This window comes from Chlamydotis macqueenii, unplaced genomic scaffold (genome assembly GCF_036417535.1).
Source record: "Chlamydotis macqueenii isolate bChlMac1 unplaced genomic scaffold, bChlMac1.mat HAP1_SCAFFOLD_187, whole genome shotgun sequence".
Taxonomy (NCBI): domain Eukaryota; kingdom Metazoa; phylum Chordata; class Aves; order Otidiformes; family Otididae; genus Chlamydotis; species Chlamydotis macqueenii.
Window position 1 is genome coordinate 597,835 of NW_028239079.1, and position 12,847 is coordinate 610,681.

Below are 12,847 nucleotides of genomic sequence, written 5' to 3' on the forward strand. Positions count from 1 at the left end.
GTGAAATGTGGGAATTTGGGTGAAAAATGTGGGATGTTGAGGGGGAAATTGCAGGATTTTGGGTGCAAAATGTGGGGTTTTAGGTCAAAAATGGGGGGTTTTGGGGGAAATCGTGAGATTTTGGGGGCGAAATGTGGGATTTGGGTGTAAAATGTGGGGATTTGTGTCAAAAATGCAGGATTTGGGGGGCAAAATGTGGGAATTTGGGGGAAAATCGTGGGATTTGGGGGGCAAATTGTGGGATTTTGGTGCAAAATGCAGGAATTTGGGGCAAAACCGGGGGATTTTGGGGTCAAAATGTGGGATTTTGGTGCAAAATGCAGGAATTTGGGGCAAACCCGGGGGATTTTGGGGTCAAAATGTGGGATTTTGGTGCAAAATGCAGGAATTTGGGGCAAAACCGGGGGATTTTGGGGGAAGTCGCGGGATTTTGGGGGCAAAATGTGGGATATTGGTGTTAAATGTGGGAATTTGGGGGAAAAATGTGGGATTTGGGGGGCAAAATGGGGGAATTTGGTGTGAAATGTGGGAATTCGGGGCAAAAAATGTGGGATTTGGGGGGAAAATGGGGGAATTTGGGGGGAAATCGCGGGATTTTGGTGTAAAATGGGGGATTTGGGGGGCGAAATGTGGGAATTTGTGTCAAAAATTTTGGATATGGGGGGCAAAATGGGGGAATTTGGGGCAAAAATGTGGGAATTTGTTGCGAAATGGGGTAATTTGGGGCAAAAATGGGGGAATTTGGGGGAAATCGTGGGATTTTGGGGGCAAAATGTGGGAATTTGGGGCAAAAATGTGGGATTTGTGGGGCAAAATGTGGGATTTTGGTGGCGAAATGTGGGAATTTGGGTCAAAAATGCGGGATTTGGGGGGTGAAACGGGGGAATTTGGGGGGAAATCACAGGATTTTGGGGCAAAAATGTGTGATTTTGGGGCGAAATTGGGGAATTTGGGTCAAAAATTGGGATTTTGGGGGCGAAATGGGGGATTTTGGTGTAAAATGCAGGAATTTGGGGCAAAAATGTGGGATTTTGGGGGCAAAATGTGGGATTTTGGTGTAAAATGTGGGGATTTGGGTCAAAAATGTGGGATTTTGGGGGGCGAAACGGGGGGATTTGGGGGGAAATCGTGGGATTTTGGGGCAAAAATGCGAGATTTGTCAAGCGAAATGGGTGAATTTAGGGCAAAAATGGGGGAATTTGAGGGGAAATCGTGGGATTTTGGGGGCAAAATGTGGGATTTTGGTGCAAAATGCAGGAATTTGGGGCAAAAATCGGGGATTTTGGGGGGAAATTGCAGGATTTTGGGGGCAAAATGTGCGGTTTTAGGGTAGAAATGGGGGATTTGGGGGGAAATCGCGGGATTTGGGGGGCAAAATGTGGGATATTGGTGTGAAATGTGGGAATTTGGGGGAAAAATGGGGGATTTGGGGGGCAAAATGGGGGATTTGGGGGGAAATCGTGGGATTTGGGGGCCAAATGTGGGATTTTGGTGTAAAACGTGGGAATTTGGGGCAAAAATGTGGGATTTCGGGGGAAATAGCGGGATTTTGGGGGCGAAATGTGGGAATTTGGGTCAAAATTGTAGGTTTGGGGGGCGAAATTGGGGAATTTGGGTCAAAAATGCGGGATTTGGGGGGCGAAATGTGGGAATTTGGTGTAAAAGGTGGGAATTCAGGGCAAAAATGTGGGATTTGGGGGGCAAAATGGGGGAATTTGGGGGGAAATCGCGGGACTTTGGAAGAAAAATGCGGGATTTGGGTGGCGAAATGTGGGAATTTGGGTCAAAAATGTGGGATTTGGGGGGCGAAATGTGGGAATTTGGGGCAAAAATGCGGGATTTGGGGGGCAAAATGTGGGAATTTGGGTCAAAATTGTGGGCTTTGGGGGGCGAAATTGGGGAATTTGGGGCAAAAATGTGGGATTTGGGGGGCGAAATGGGGGAATTTGGTGTTAAAGTTGGGAATTCAGGGCAAAAATGTGGGATTTGGGGGGCAAAATTGCAGGATTTGGGGGGAAATTGCGGGACTTTGGAAGAAAAATGCGGGATTTGGGTGGCGAAATGTGGGAATTTGGGTCAAAAATGTGGGATTTGGGGCGAAATTGCAGGATTTGGGGGCAAAATGTGGGGTTTTAGGGTAAAAATGGGGGATTTTGGGGGAAATCGTGGGGTTTTGGGTGGCAAAATGTGGAATTTGGTGTGAAATGTGGGAATTCAGGGCAAAAATGTGGGATTTGGGGGGCGAAATGTGGGAATTTAGGTCAAAAATGTGGGATTTGGGGGGCGAAATGTGGGAATTTGGGGGAAATTGCGGGATGTTGGGGCAAAAATGTGGGATTTGGGGGGCAAAATGTGGGATTTTGGTGCGAAATGTGGAATTTGGGGCAAAAATGCGGGATTTGGGGCACGAAACGGGGGAATTTGGGGGGAAATTGCGGGATTTTGGGGCAAAAATGTGGGATTTGGGGGGGCTAAACGGGGGAATTTGGGGGAAATCGTGGGATTTTGGGGGCAAAATGTTGGAATTTGGTGCGAAATGCGGGGTTTGGGGTCAAAAATGCGTGATTTGGGGGCAAAATTGAGGAATTTGGGGAAAAAATGTGGGATTTGGGGGGCAAAATGTGGGATTTTGGTGTAAAATGTGGGGATTTTGGTCAAAAAGGTGGGATTTTGGGGGGAAATTGCAGGATTTTGGGGGCAAAATGTGCGGTTTTAGGGTAAAAATGGGGGATTTGGGGGGAAATCGCGGGATTTTGGGGGCAAAATGTGGGATATTGGTGTGAAATGTGGGAATTTGGGGCAAAAATGGGGGATTTGGGGGGCAAAATGGGGGATTTGGGGGGAAATCGTGGGTTTTTGGGGGCAAAATGTGGGATTTTGGTGTAAAACGTGGGAATTTGGGGCAAAAATGTGGGATTTCGGGGGAAATAGCGGGATTTTGGGGGTGAAATGTGGGAATTTGGTCTCAAAATTGTGGGCTTTGGGGGGCGAAATGTGGGAATTTGGGGCAAAAATGTGGGATTTGGGGGGCGAAATGGGGGAATTTGGTGTTAAAGTTGGGAATTCAGGGCAAAAATGTGGGATTTGGGGGGCAAAATGGGGGAATTTGGGGGAAATTGCGGGACTTTGGAAGAAAAATGCGGGATTTGGGTGGCGAAATGTGGGAATTTCGGTCAAAAATGTGGGATTTGGGCGGCGAAATGTGGGAATTTGGGGCGAAATTGCAGGATTTGGGGGCAAAATGTGGGGTTTTAGGGTAAAAATGGGGAATTTTGGGGGAAATCGTGGGGTTTGGGGTGCCAAATGTGGGAATTTGGTGTGAAATGTGGGAATTTGGGGCAAAAATGTGGGATTTGGGGGGCGAAATGTGGGAATTTGGGGCAAAAATACAGGATTTTGGGGGCAAAATGTGGGAATTTGGTGTTAAATGTGGGAATTCAGGGCAAAAATGCGGGATTTGGGGGCAAAAATGTGGGATTTTGGGGGTAAATTGTGGGATTTTGGTGCAAAATGCAGGAATTTGGGGCAAAAATGGGGGATTTCGGGGGAAATCGCGGGATTTTGGGGGCAAAATGTTGGATTTTGGTGCGAAATGCGGGGATTTGGGTCAAAAATGTGGGATTTGGGGGCAAAATGGGGGAATTTGGGGAAAAAATGTGGGATTTGGGTCAAAAATGTGGGATTTTGGGGGCAAAATGTGGGAATTTGGGGCAAAAATGCAGGATTTGGGGCAAAAATGTGGGATTTGGGGGGCAAAATGTGGGAATTTAGGGGGAATCGCGGGATTTTGGTGTAAAATGTGGGAATTCGGGGGGTAAAATGTGGGAATTTGGGGGGAAATCGCGGTATTTTGGGGGCAAAAGGGGGGGTTTTGGTGCGAAATGCGGGGATTTGGGTCAAAAATGCGGGATTTGGGGGCAAAATGTGGGATTTTGGGGGCGAAATGGGGGATTTTGGTGTAAAATGTGGGAATTTGGGGCAAAAATGTGGGATTTTGGTGTAAAATGCAGGAATTTGGGGCAAAAATGGGAGATTTTGAGGGCAAAATGGGGGATTTGGGGGCAAAAATGTGGGATTTTGGGGGCAAAATGTGGGAATTCAGGTCAAAAATGTGGGATTTGCGGGGCAAAATGTGGGAATTTGGGGGAAATCGCGGGATTTTGGGGTTAGAGTTAGGGTTACGGTTAGGCTTAGGTTAGGGTTAGGGTTAGGTTAGGGTTAGGGTTAGGGTTAGGTTACGGTTAGGGTTAGGGTTACGGTTAGGGTTAGGGTTAGGGTTCTGGGGGGAAAATGGGGGAATTTGGGGGGAAATCGCGGGATTTTGGGGGCAAAATGTTGGATCTTGGTGCGAAATGCGGGGATTTGGGTCAAAAATGCGGGATTTGGGTGCAAAATGGGGGAATTTGGGTCAAAAATGTGGGATTTTGGGGTAAAATGTGGGATTTTGGTGTAAAATGTTGGAATTTGGGGCAAAAATGCGGGATTTGGGGCAAAAATGTGGGATTTTGGGGGGAAAATGGGATTTTGGTGTAAAATGTGGGAATTTGGGGCAAAAATGCGGGATTTGTGGGCAAAATGGGGGATTTTGGGGGGGAAATCGTGGGATTTTGGAAGGCTAAATGTGGGATATTGGTGTGAAATGTGGGAATTGGGGGCAAAAATGTGGGATTTGGGGGGCAAAATGGGGGAATTTGGTGTAAAATGTGGGAATTTGGGGCAAAAATGCAGCATTTGGGGGGCGAGATGGGGGAATTTGGGGTGAAATCACGGGATTTTGGGGCAAAATGTGAGATATTGGTGTGAAATGTGGGAATTTGGGTGAAAAATGTGGGATGTTGAGGGGGAAATTGCAGGATTTTGGGTGCAAAATGTGGGGTTTTAGGTCAAAAATGGGGGGTTTTGGGGGAAATCGTGAGATTTTGGGGGCGAAATGTGGGATTTGGGTGTAAAATGTGGGGATTTGTGTCAAAAATGCAGGATTTGGGGGGCAAAATGTGGGAATTTGGGGGAAAATCGTGGGATTTGGGGGGCAAAATGTGGGATTTGGGTGCAAAATGCAGGAATTTGGGGCAAACCCGGGGGATTTTGGGGTCAAAATGTGGGATTTTGGTGCAAAATGCAGGAATTTGGGGCAAAACCGGGGGATTTTGGGGGAAGTCGCGGGATTTTGGGGGCAAAATGTGGGATATTGGTGTTAAATGTGGGAATTTGGGGGAAAAATGTGGGATTTGGGGGGCAAAATGGGGGAATTTGGTGTGAAATGTGGGAATTTGGGGCAAAAATGTGGGATTTGGGGGGAAAATGGGGGAATTTGGGGGGAAATCGCGGGATTTTGGTGTAAAATGGGGGATTTGGGGGGCGAAATGTGGGAATTTGTGTCAAAAATTTTGGATATGGGGGGCAAAACGGGGGAATTTGGGGCAAAAATGCGGGAATTTGTTGCGAAATGGGGTAATTTGGGGCAAAAATGGGGGAATTTGGGGGAAATCGCGGGATTTTGGGGGCAAAATGTGGGAATTTGGGGCAAAAATGTGGGATTTGTGGGGCAAAATGTGGGATTTTGGTGGCGAAATGTGGGAATTTGGGGCAAAAATGCGGGATTTGGGGGGTGAAACGGGGGAATTTGGGGGGAAATCACAGGATTTTGGGGCAAAAATGTGTGATTTTGGGGCGAAATTGGGGAATTTGGGTCAAAAATTGGGATTTTGGGGGCGAAATGGGGGATTTTGGTGTAAAATGCAGGAATTTGGGGCAAAAATGTGGGATTTTGGGGGCGAAATTGGGGGATTTGGGGGCAAAAATGTGGGATTTTGGGGGCAAAATGTGAGATTTTGGTGTAAAATGTGGGAATTCAGGTCAAAAATGTGGGATTTGCGGGGCAAAATGGGGGAATTTGGGGGGAAATCGCGGGATTTTGGGGGCAAAATTTTGGATCTTGGTGCGAAATGCAGGGATTTGGGTCAAAAATGCGGGATTTGGGGGCAAAATGGGGGAATTTGGGGAAAAAATGTGGGATTTGGGTCAAAAATGTGGGATTTTGGGGGCAAAATGCGGGAATTTGGGGCAAAAATGCAGGATTTGGGGCAAAAATGTGGGATTTGGGGGGCAAAATGTGGGAATTTGGGGGGAATCGCGGGATTTTGGTGTAAAATGTGGGAATTCGGGGGGTAAAATGGGGGAATTTGGGGGGAAATCGCGGTATTTTGGGGGCAAAATGGGGGGTTTTGGTGCGAAATGCGGGGATTTGGGTCAAAAATGCGGGATTTGGGTCAAAAATGTGGGATTTTGGGGGCGAAATGGGGGATTTTGGTGTAAAATGTGGGAATTTGGGGCAAAAATGTGGGATTTTGGTGTAAAATGCAGGAATTTGGGGCAAAAATGGGGGATTTTGAGGGCAAAATGGGGGATTTGGGGGCAAAAATGTGGGATTTTGGGGGCAAAATGTGGGAATTCAGGTCAAAAATGTGGGATTTGCGGGGCAAAATGTGGGAATTTGGGGGGAAATCGCGGGATTTGGGGGTTAGAGTTAGGGTTACGGTTAGGGTTAGGTTAGGGTTAGGGTTAGGTTACGGTTAGGGTTAGGGTTAGGGTTACGGTTAGGGTTAGGGTTCTGGGGGGAAAATGGGGGAATTTGGGGGGAAATCGCGGGATTTTGGGGGCAAAATGTTGGATCTTGGTGCGAAATGCGGGGATTTGGGTCAAAAATGCGGGATTTGGGTGCAAAATGTGGGATTTTGGTGTAAAATGTTGGAATTTGGGGCAAAAATGCGGGATTTGGGGCAAAAATGTGGGATTTTGGTGGGAAAATGGGATTTTGGTGTAAAATGTGGGAATTTGGGGCAAAAATGCGGGATTTGTGGGCAAAATGGGGGATTTTGGGGGGGAAATCGTGGGATTTTGGAAGGCTAAATGTGGGATATTGGTGTGAAATGTGGGAATTTGGGGTAAAAATATGGGGTTTTAGGGTAAAAATGGGGGATTTTGGGGGAAATTGTGGGATTTTGGGGGCAAAATGTTGGAATTTGGTGTGAAATGTGGGAATTGGGGGCAAAAATGTGGGATTTGGGGGGCAAAATGGGGGAATTTGGTGTAAAATGTGGGAATTTGGGGCAAAAATGCAGCATTTGGGGGGCGAGATGGGGGAATTTGGTGTGAAATCACGGGATTTTCGGGCAAAATGTGAGATATTGGTGTGAAATGTGGGAATTTGGGTGAAAAATGTGGGGTGTTGAGGGGGAAATTGCAGGATTTTGGGTGCAAAATGTGGGGTTTTAGGTCAAAAATGGGGGGTTTTGGGGGAAATCGTGAGATTTTGGGGGCGAAATGTGGGATTTGGGTGTAAAATGTGGGGATTTGTGTCAAAAATGCAGGATTTGGGGGGCAAAATGTGGGAATTTGGGGGAAAATCGTGGGATTTTGGGGTCAAAATGTGGGATTTTGGTGCAAAATGCAGGAATTTGGGGCAAAACCGGGGGATTTTGGGGTCAAAATGTGGGATTTTGGTGCAAAATGCAGGAATTTGGGGCAAAACCGGGGGATTTTGGGGGAAGTCGCGGGATTTTGGGGGCAAAATGTGGGATATTGGTGTTAAATGTGGGAATTTGGGGGAAAAATGTGGGATTTGGGGGGCAAAATGGGGGAATTTGGTGTGAAATGTGGGAATTTGGGGCAAAAATGTGGGATTTGGGGGGAAAATGGGGGAATTTGGTGTGAAATGTGGGAATTTGGGGCAAAAATGTGGGATTTTGGGGGCGAAATTGGGGGATTTGGGGGCAAAAATGTGGGATTTTGGGGGCAAAATGTGAGATTTTGGTGTAAAATGTGGGAATTCAGGTCAAAAATGTGGGATTTGCGGGGCAAAATGGGGGAATTTGGGGGGAAATCGCGGGATTTTGGGGGCAAAATGGGGGAATTTGGTGCGAAATGCGGGGTTTGGGTTCAAAAATGCGTGATTTGGGGGCAAAATGGGGGAATTTGGGGAAAAATGTGGGATTTGGGGGGCAAAATGTGGGATTTTGGTGTAAAATGTGGGGATTTGGGTCAAAAATGTGGGATTTTGGGGGGCGAAACGGGGGGATTTGGGGGGAAATCGTGGGATTTTGGGGCAAAAATGCGAGATTTGTCGAGCGAAATGGGTGAATTTGGGGCAAAAATGGGGGAATTTGAGGGGAAATCGTGGGATTTTGGGGGCAAAATGTGGGATTTTGGTGCAAAATGCAGGAATTTGGGGCAAAAATCGGGGATTTTTGGGGGAAATTGCAGGATTTTGGGGGCAAAATGTGCGGTTTTAGGGTAAAAATGGGGGATTTGGGGGGAAATCGCGGAATTTGGGGGGCAAAATGTGGGATATTGGTGTGAAATGTGGGAATTTGGGGGAAAAATGGGGGATTTGGGGGGCAAAATGGGGGATTTGGGGGGAAATCGTGGGATTTGGGGGCCAAATGTGGGATTTTGGTGTAAAACGTGGGAATTTGGGGCAAAAATGTGGGATTTCGGGGGAAATCGCGGGATTTTGGGGGCAAAATTTTGGATCTTGGTGCGAAATGCAGGGATTTGGGTCAAAAATGCGGGATTTGGGGGCAAAATGGGGGAATTTGGGGAAAAAATGTGGGATTTGGGTCAAAAATGTGGGATTTTGGGGGCAAAATGCGGGAATTTGGGGCAAAAATGCAGGATTTGGGGCAAAAATGTGGGATTTGGGGGGCAAAATGTGGGAATTTGGGGGGAATCGCGGGATTTTGGTGTAAAATGTGGGAATTCGGGGGGTAAAATGGGGGAATTTGGGGGGAAATCGCGGTATTTTGGGGGCAAAATGGGGGGTTTTGGTGCGAAATGCGGGGATTTGGGTCCAAAATGCGGGATTTGGGTCAAAAATGTGGGATTTTGGGGGCGAAATGGGGGATTTTGGTGTAAAATGTGGGAATTTCGGGCAAAAATGTGGGATTTTGGTGTAAAATGCAGGAATTTGGGGCAAAATTGGGGGATTTTGAGGGCAAAATGGGGGATTTGGGGGCAAAAATGTGGGATTTTGGGGGCAAAATGTGGGAATTCAGGTCAAAAATGTGGGATTTTGGGGGCAAAATGTGGGAATTTGGGGGGAAATCGCGGGATTTTGGGGTTAGAGTTAGGGTTACGGTTAGGCTTAGGTTAGGGTTAGGGTTAGGTTAGGGTTAGGGTTAGGGTTAGGGTTACGGTTAGGGTTAGGGTTAGGGTTCTGGGGGGAAAATGGGGGAATTTGGGGGGAAATCGCGGGATTTTGGGGGCAAAATGTTGGATCTTGGTGCGAAATGCGGGGATTTGGGTCAAAAATGCGGGATTTGGGTGCAAAATGGGGGAATTTGGGTCAAAAATGTGGGATTTTGGGGGCAAAATGTGGGATTTTGGTGTGAAATGTTGGAATTTGGGGCAAAAATGCGGGATTTGGGGCAAAAATGTGGGATTTTGGGGGGAAAATGGGATTTTGGTGTAAAATGTGGGAATTTGGGGCAAAAATGCGGGATTTGTGGGCAAAATGGGGGATTTTGGGGGGGAAATCGTGGGATTTTGGAAGGCTAAATGTGGGATATTGGTGTGAAATGTGGGAATTTGGGGTAAAAATATGGGGTTTTAGGGTAAAAATGGGGGATTTGGGGGGAAATTGTGGGATTTTGGGGGCAAAATGTTGGAATTTGGTGTGAAATGTGGGAATTGGGGGCAAAAATGTGGGATTTGGGGGGCAAAATGGGGGAATTTGGTGTAAAATGTGGGAATTTGGGGCAAAAATGCAGCATTTGGGGGGCGAGATGGGGGAATTTGGGGTGAAATCACGGGATTTTGGGGCAAAATGTGAGATATTGGTGTGAAATGTGGGAATTTGGGTGAAAAATGTGGGATGTTGAGGGGGAAATTGCAGGATTTTGGGTGCAAAATGTGGGGTTTTAGGTCAAAAATGGGGGGTTTTGGGGGAAATCGTGAGATTTTGGGGGCGAAATGTGGGATTTTGGTGTAAAATGTGGGGATTTGTGTCAAAAATGCAGGATTTGGGGGGCAAAATGTGGGAATTTGGGGGAAAATCGTGGGATTTGGGGGGCAAAATGTGGGATTTGGGTGCAAAATGCAGGAATTTGGGGCAAACCCGGGGGATTTTGGGGTCAAAATGTGGGATTTTGGTGCAAAATGCAGGAATTTGGGGCAAAACCGGGGGATTTTGGGGGAAGTCGCGGGATTTTGGGGGCAAAATGTGGGATATTGGTGTTAAATGTGGGAATTTGGGGGAAAAATGTGGGATTTGGGGGGCAAAATGGGGGAATTTGGTGTGAAATGTGGGAATTTGGGGCAAAAATGTGGGATTTGGGGGGAAAATGGGGGAATTTGGGGGGAAATCGCGGGATTTTGGTGTAAAATGGGGGATTTGGGGGGCGAAATGTGGGAATTTGTGTCAAAAATTTTGGATATGGGGGGCAAAACGGGGGAATTTGGGGCAAAAATGCGGGAATTTGTTGCGAAATGGGGTAATTTGGGGCAAAAATGGGGGAATTTGGGGGAAATCGCGGGATTTTGGGGGCAAAATGTGGGAATTTGGGGCAAAAATGTGGGATTTGTGGGGCAAAATGTGGGATTTTGGTGGCGAAATGTGGGAATTTGGGGCAAAAATGCGGGATTTGGGGGGTGAAACGGGGGAATTTGGGGGGAAATCACAGGATTTTGGGGCAAAAATGTGTGATTTTGGGGCGAAATTGGGGAATTTGGGTCAAAAATTGGGATTTTGGGGGCGAAATGGGGGATTTTGGTGTAAAATGCAGGAATTTGGGGCAAAAATGTGGGATTTTGGGGGCGAAATTGGGGGATTTGGGGGCAAAAATGTGGGATTTTGGGGGCAAAATGTGAGATTTTGGTGTAAAATGTGGGAATTCAGGTCAAAAATGTGGGATTTGCGGGGCAAAATGGGGGAATTTGGGGGGAAATCGCGGGATTTTGGGGGCAAAATTTTGGATCTTGGTGCGAAATGCAGGGATTTGGGTCAAAAATGCGGGATTTGGGGGCAAAATGGGGGAATTTGGGGAAAAAATGTGGGATTTGGGTCAAAAATGTGGGATTTTGGGGGCAAAATGCGGGAATTTGGGGCAAAAATGCAGGATTTGGGGCAAAAATGTGGGATTTGGGGGGCAAAATGGGGGAATTTGGGGGGAATCGCGGGATTTTGGTGTAAAATGTGGGAATTCGGGGGGTAAAATGGGGGAATTTGGGGGGAAATCGCGGTATTTTGGGGGCAAAATGGGGGGTTTTGGTGCGAAATGCGGGGATTTGGGTCAAAAATGCGGGATTTGGGTCAAAAATGTGGGATTTTGGGGGCGAAATGGGGGATTTTGGTGTAAAATGTGGGAATTTGGGGCAAAAATGTGGGATTTTGGTGTAAAATGCAGGAATTTGGGGCAAAAATGGGGGATTTTGAGGGCAAAATGGGGGATTTGGGGGCAAAAATGTGGGATTTTGGGGGCAAAATGTGGGAATTCAGGTCAAAAATGTGGGATTTGCGGGGCAAAATGTGGGAATTTGGGGGGAAATCGCGGGATTTGGGGGTTAGAGTTAGGGTTACGGTTAGGGTTAGGTTAGGGTTAGGGTTAGGTTACGGTTAGGGTTAGGGTTAGGGTTACGGTTAGGGTTAGGGTTCTGGGGGGAAAATGGGGGAATTTGGGGGGAAATCGCGGGATTTTGGGGGCAAAATGTTGGATCTTGGTGCGAAATGCGGGGATTTGGGTCAAAAATGCGGGATTTGGGTGCAAAATGTGGGATTTTGGTGTAAAATGTTGGAATTTGGGGCAAAAATGCGGGATTTGGGGCAAAAATGTGGGATTTTGGTGGGAAAATGGGATTTTGGTGTAAAATGTGGGAATTTGGGGCAAAAATGCGGGATTTGTGGGCAAAATGGGGGATTTTGGGGGGAAATCGTGGGATTTTGGAAGGCTAAATGTGGGATATTGGTGTGAAATGTGGGAATTTGGGGTAAAAATATGGGGTTTTAGGGTAAAAATGGGGGATTTTGGGGGAAATTGTGGGATTTTGGGGGCAAAATGTTGGAATTTGGTGTGAAATGTGGGAATTGGGGGCAAAAATGTGGGATTTGGGGGGCAAAATGGGGGAATTTGGTGTAAAATGTGGGAATTTGGGGCAAAAATGCAGCATTTGGGGGGCGAGATGGGGGAATTTGGTGTGAAATCACGGGATTTTCGGGCAAAATGTGAGATATTGGTGTGAAATGTGGGAATTTGGGTGAAAAATGTGGGGTGTTGAGGGGGAAATTGCAGGATTTTGGGTGCAAAATGTGGGGTTTTAGGTCAAAAATGGGGGGTTTTGGGGGAAATCGTGAGATTTTGGGGGCGAAATGTGGGATTTGGGTGTAAAATGTGGGGATTTGTGTCAAAAATGCAGGATTTGGGGGGCAAAATGTGGGAATTTGGGGGAAAATCGTGGGATTTTGGGGTCAAAATGTGGGATTTTGGTGCAAAATGCAGGAATTTGGGGCAAAACCGGGGGATTTTGGGGTCAAAATGTGGGATTTTGGTGCAAAATGCAGGAATTTGGGGCAAAACCGGGGGATTTTGGGGGAAGTCGCGGGATTTTGGGGGCAAAATGTGGGATATTGGTGTTAAATGTGGGAATTTGGGGGAAAAATGTGGGATTTGGGGGGCAAAATGGGGGAATTTGGTGTGAAATGTGGGAATTTGGGGCAAAAATGTGGGATTTGGGGGGAAAATGGGGGAATTTGGTGTGAAATGTGGGAATTTGGGGCAAAAATGTGGGATTTTGGGGGCGAAATTGGGGGATTTGGGGGCAAAAATGTGGGATTTTGGGGGCAAAATGTGAGATT

General features: G+C 47.0%; 1 protein-coding gene across 1 annotated transcript in view; it reads left to right on the forward strand.

The window, feature by feature from the left end:
* The window catches only part of LOC147596075 (protein NDRG2-like), a gene marked incomplete at its 3' end in the record, with an annotated part of 199,482 nt that overhangs the window by 75,945 nt on the left and 110,690 nt on the right, over positions 1-12,847 (forward strand). The gene's annotated exons all lie outside the window — the stretch shown is intronic.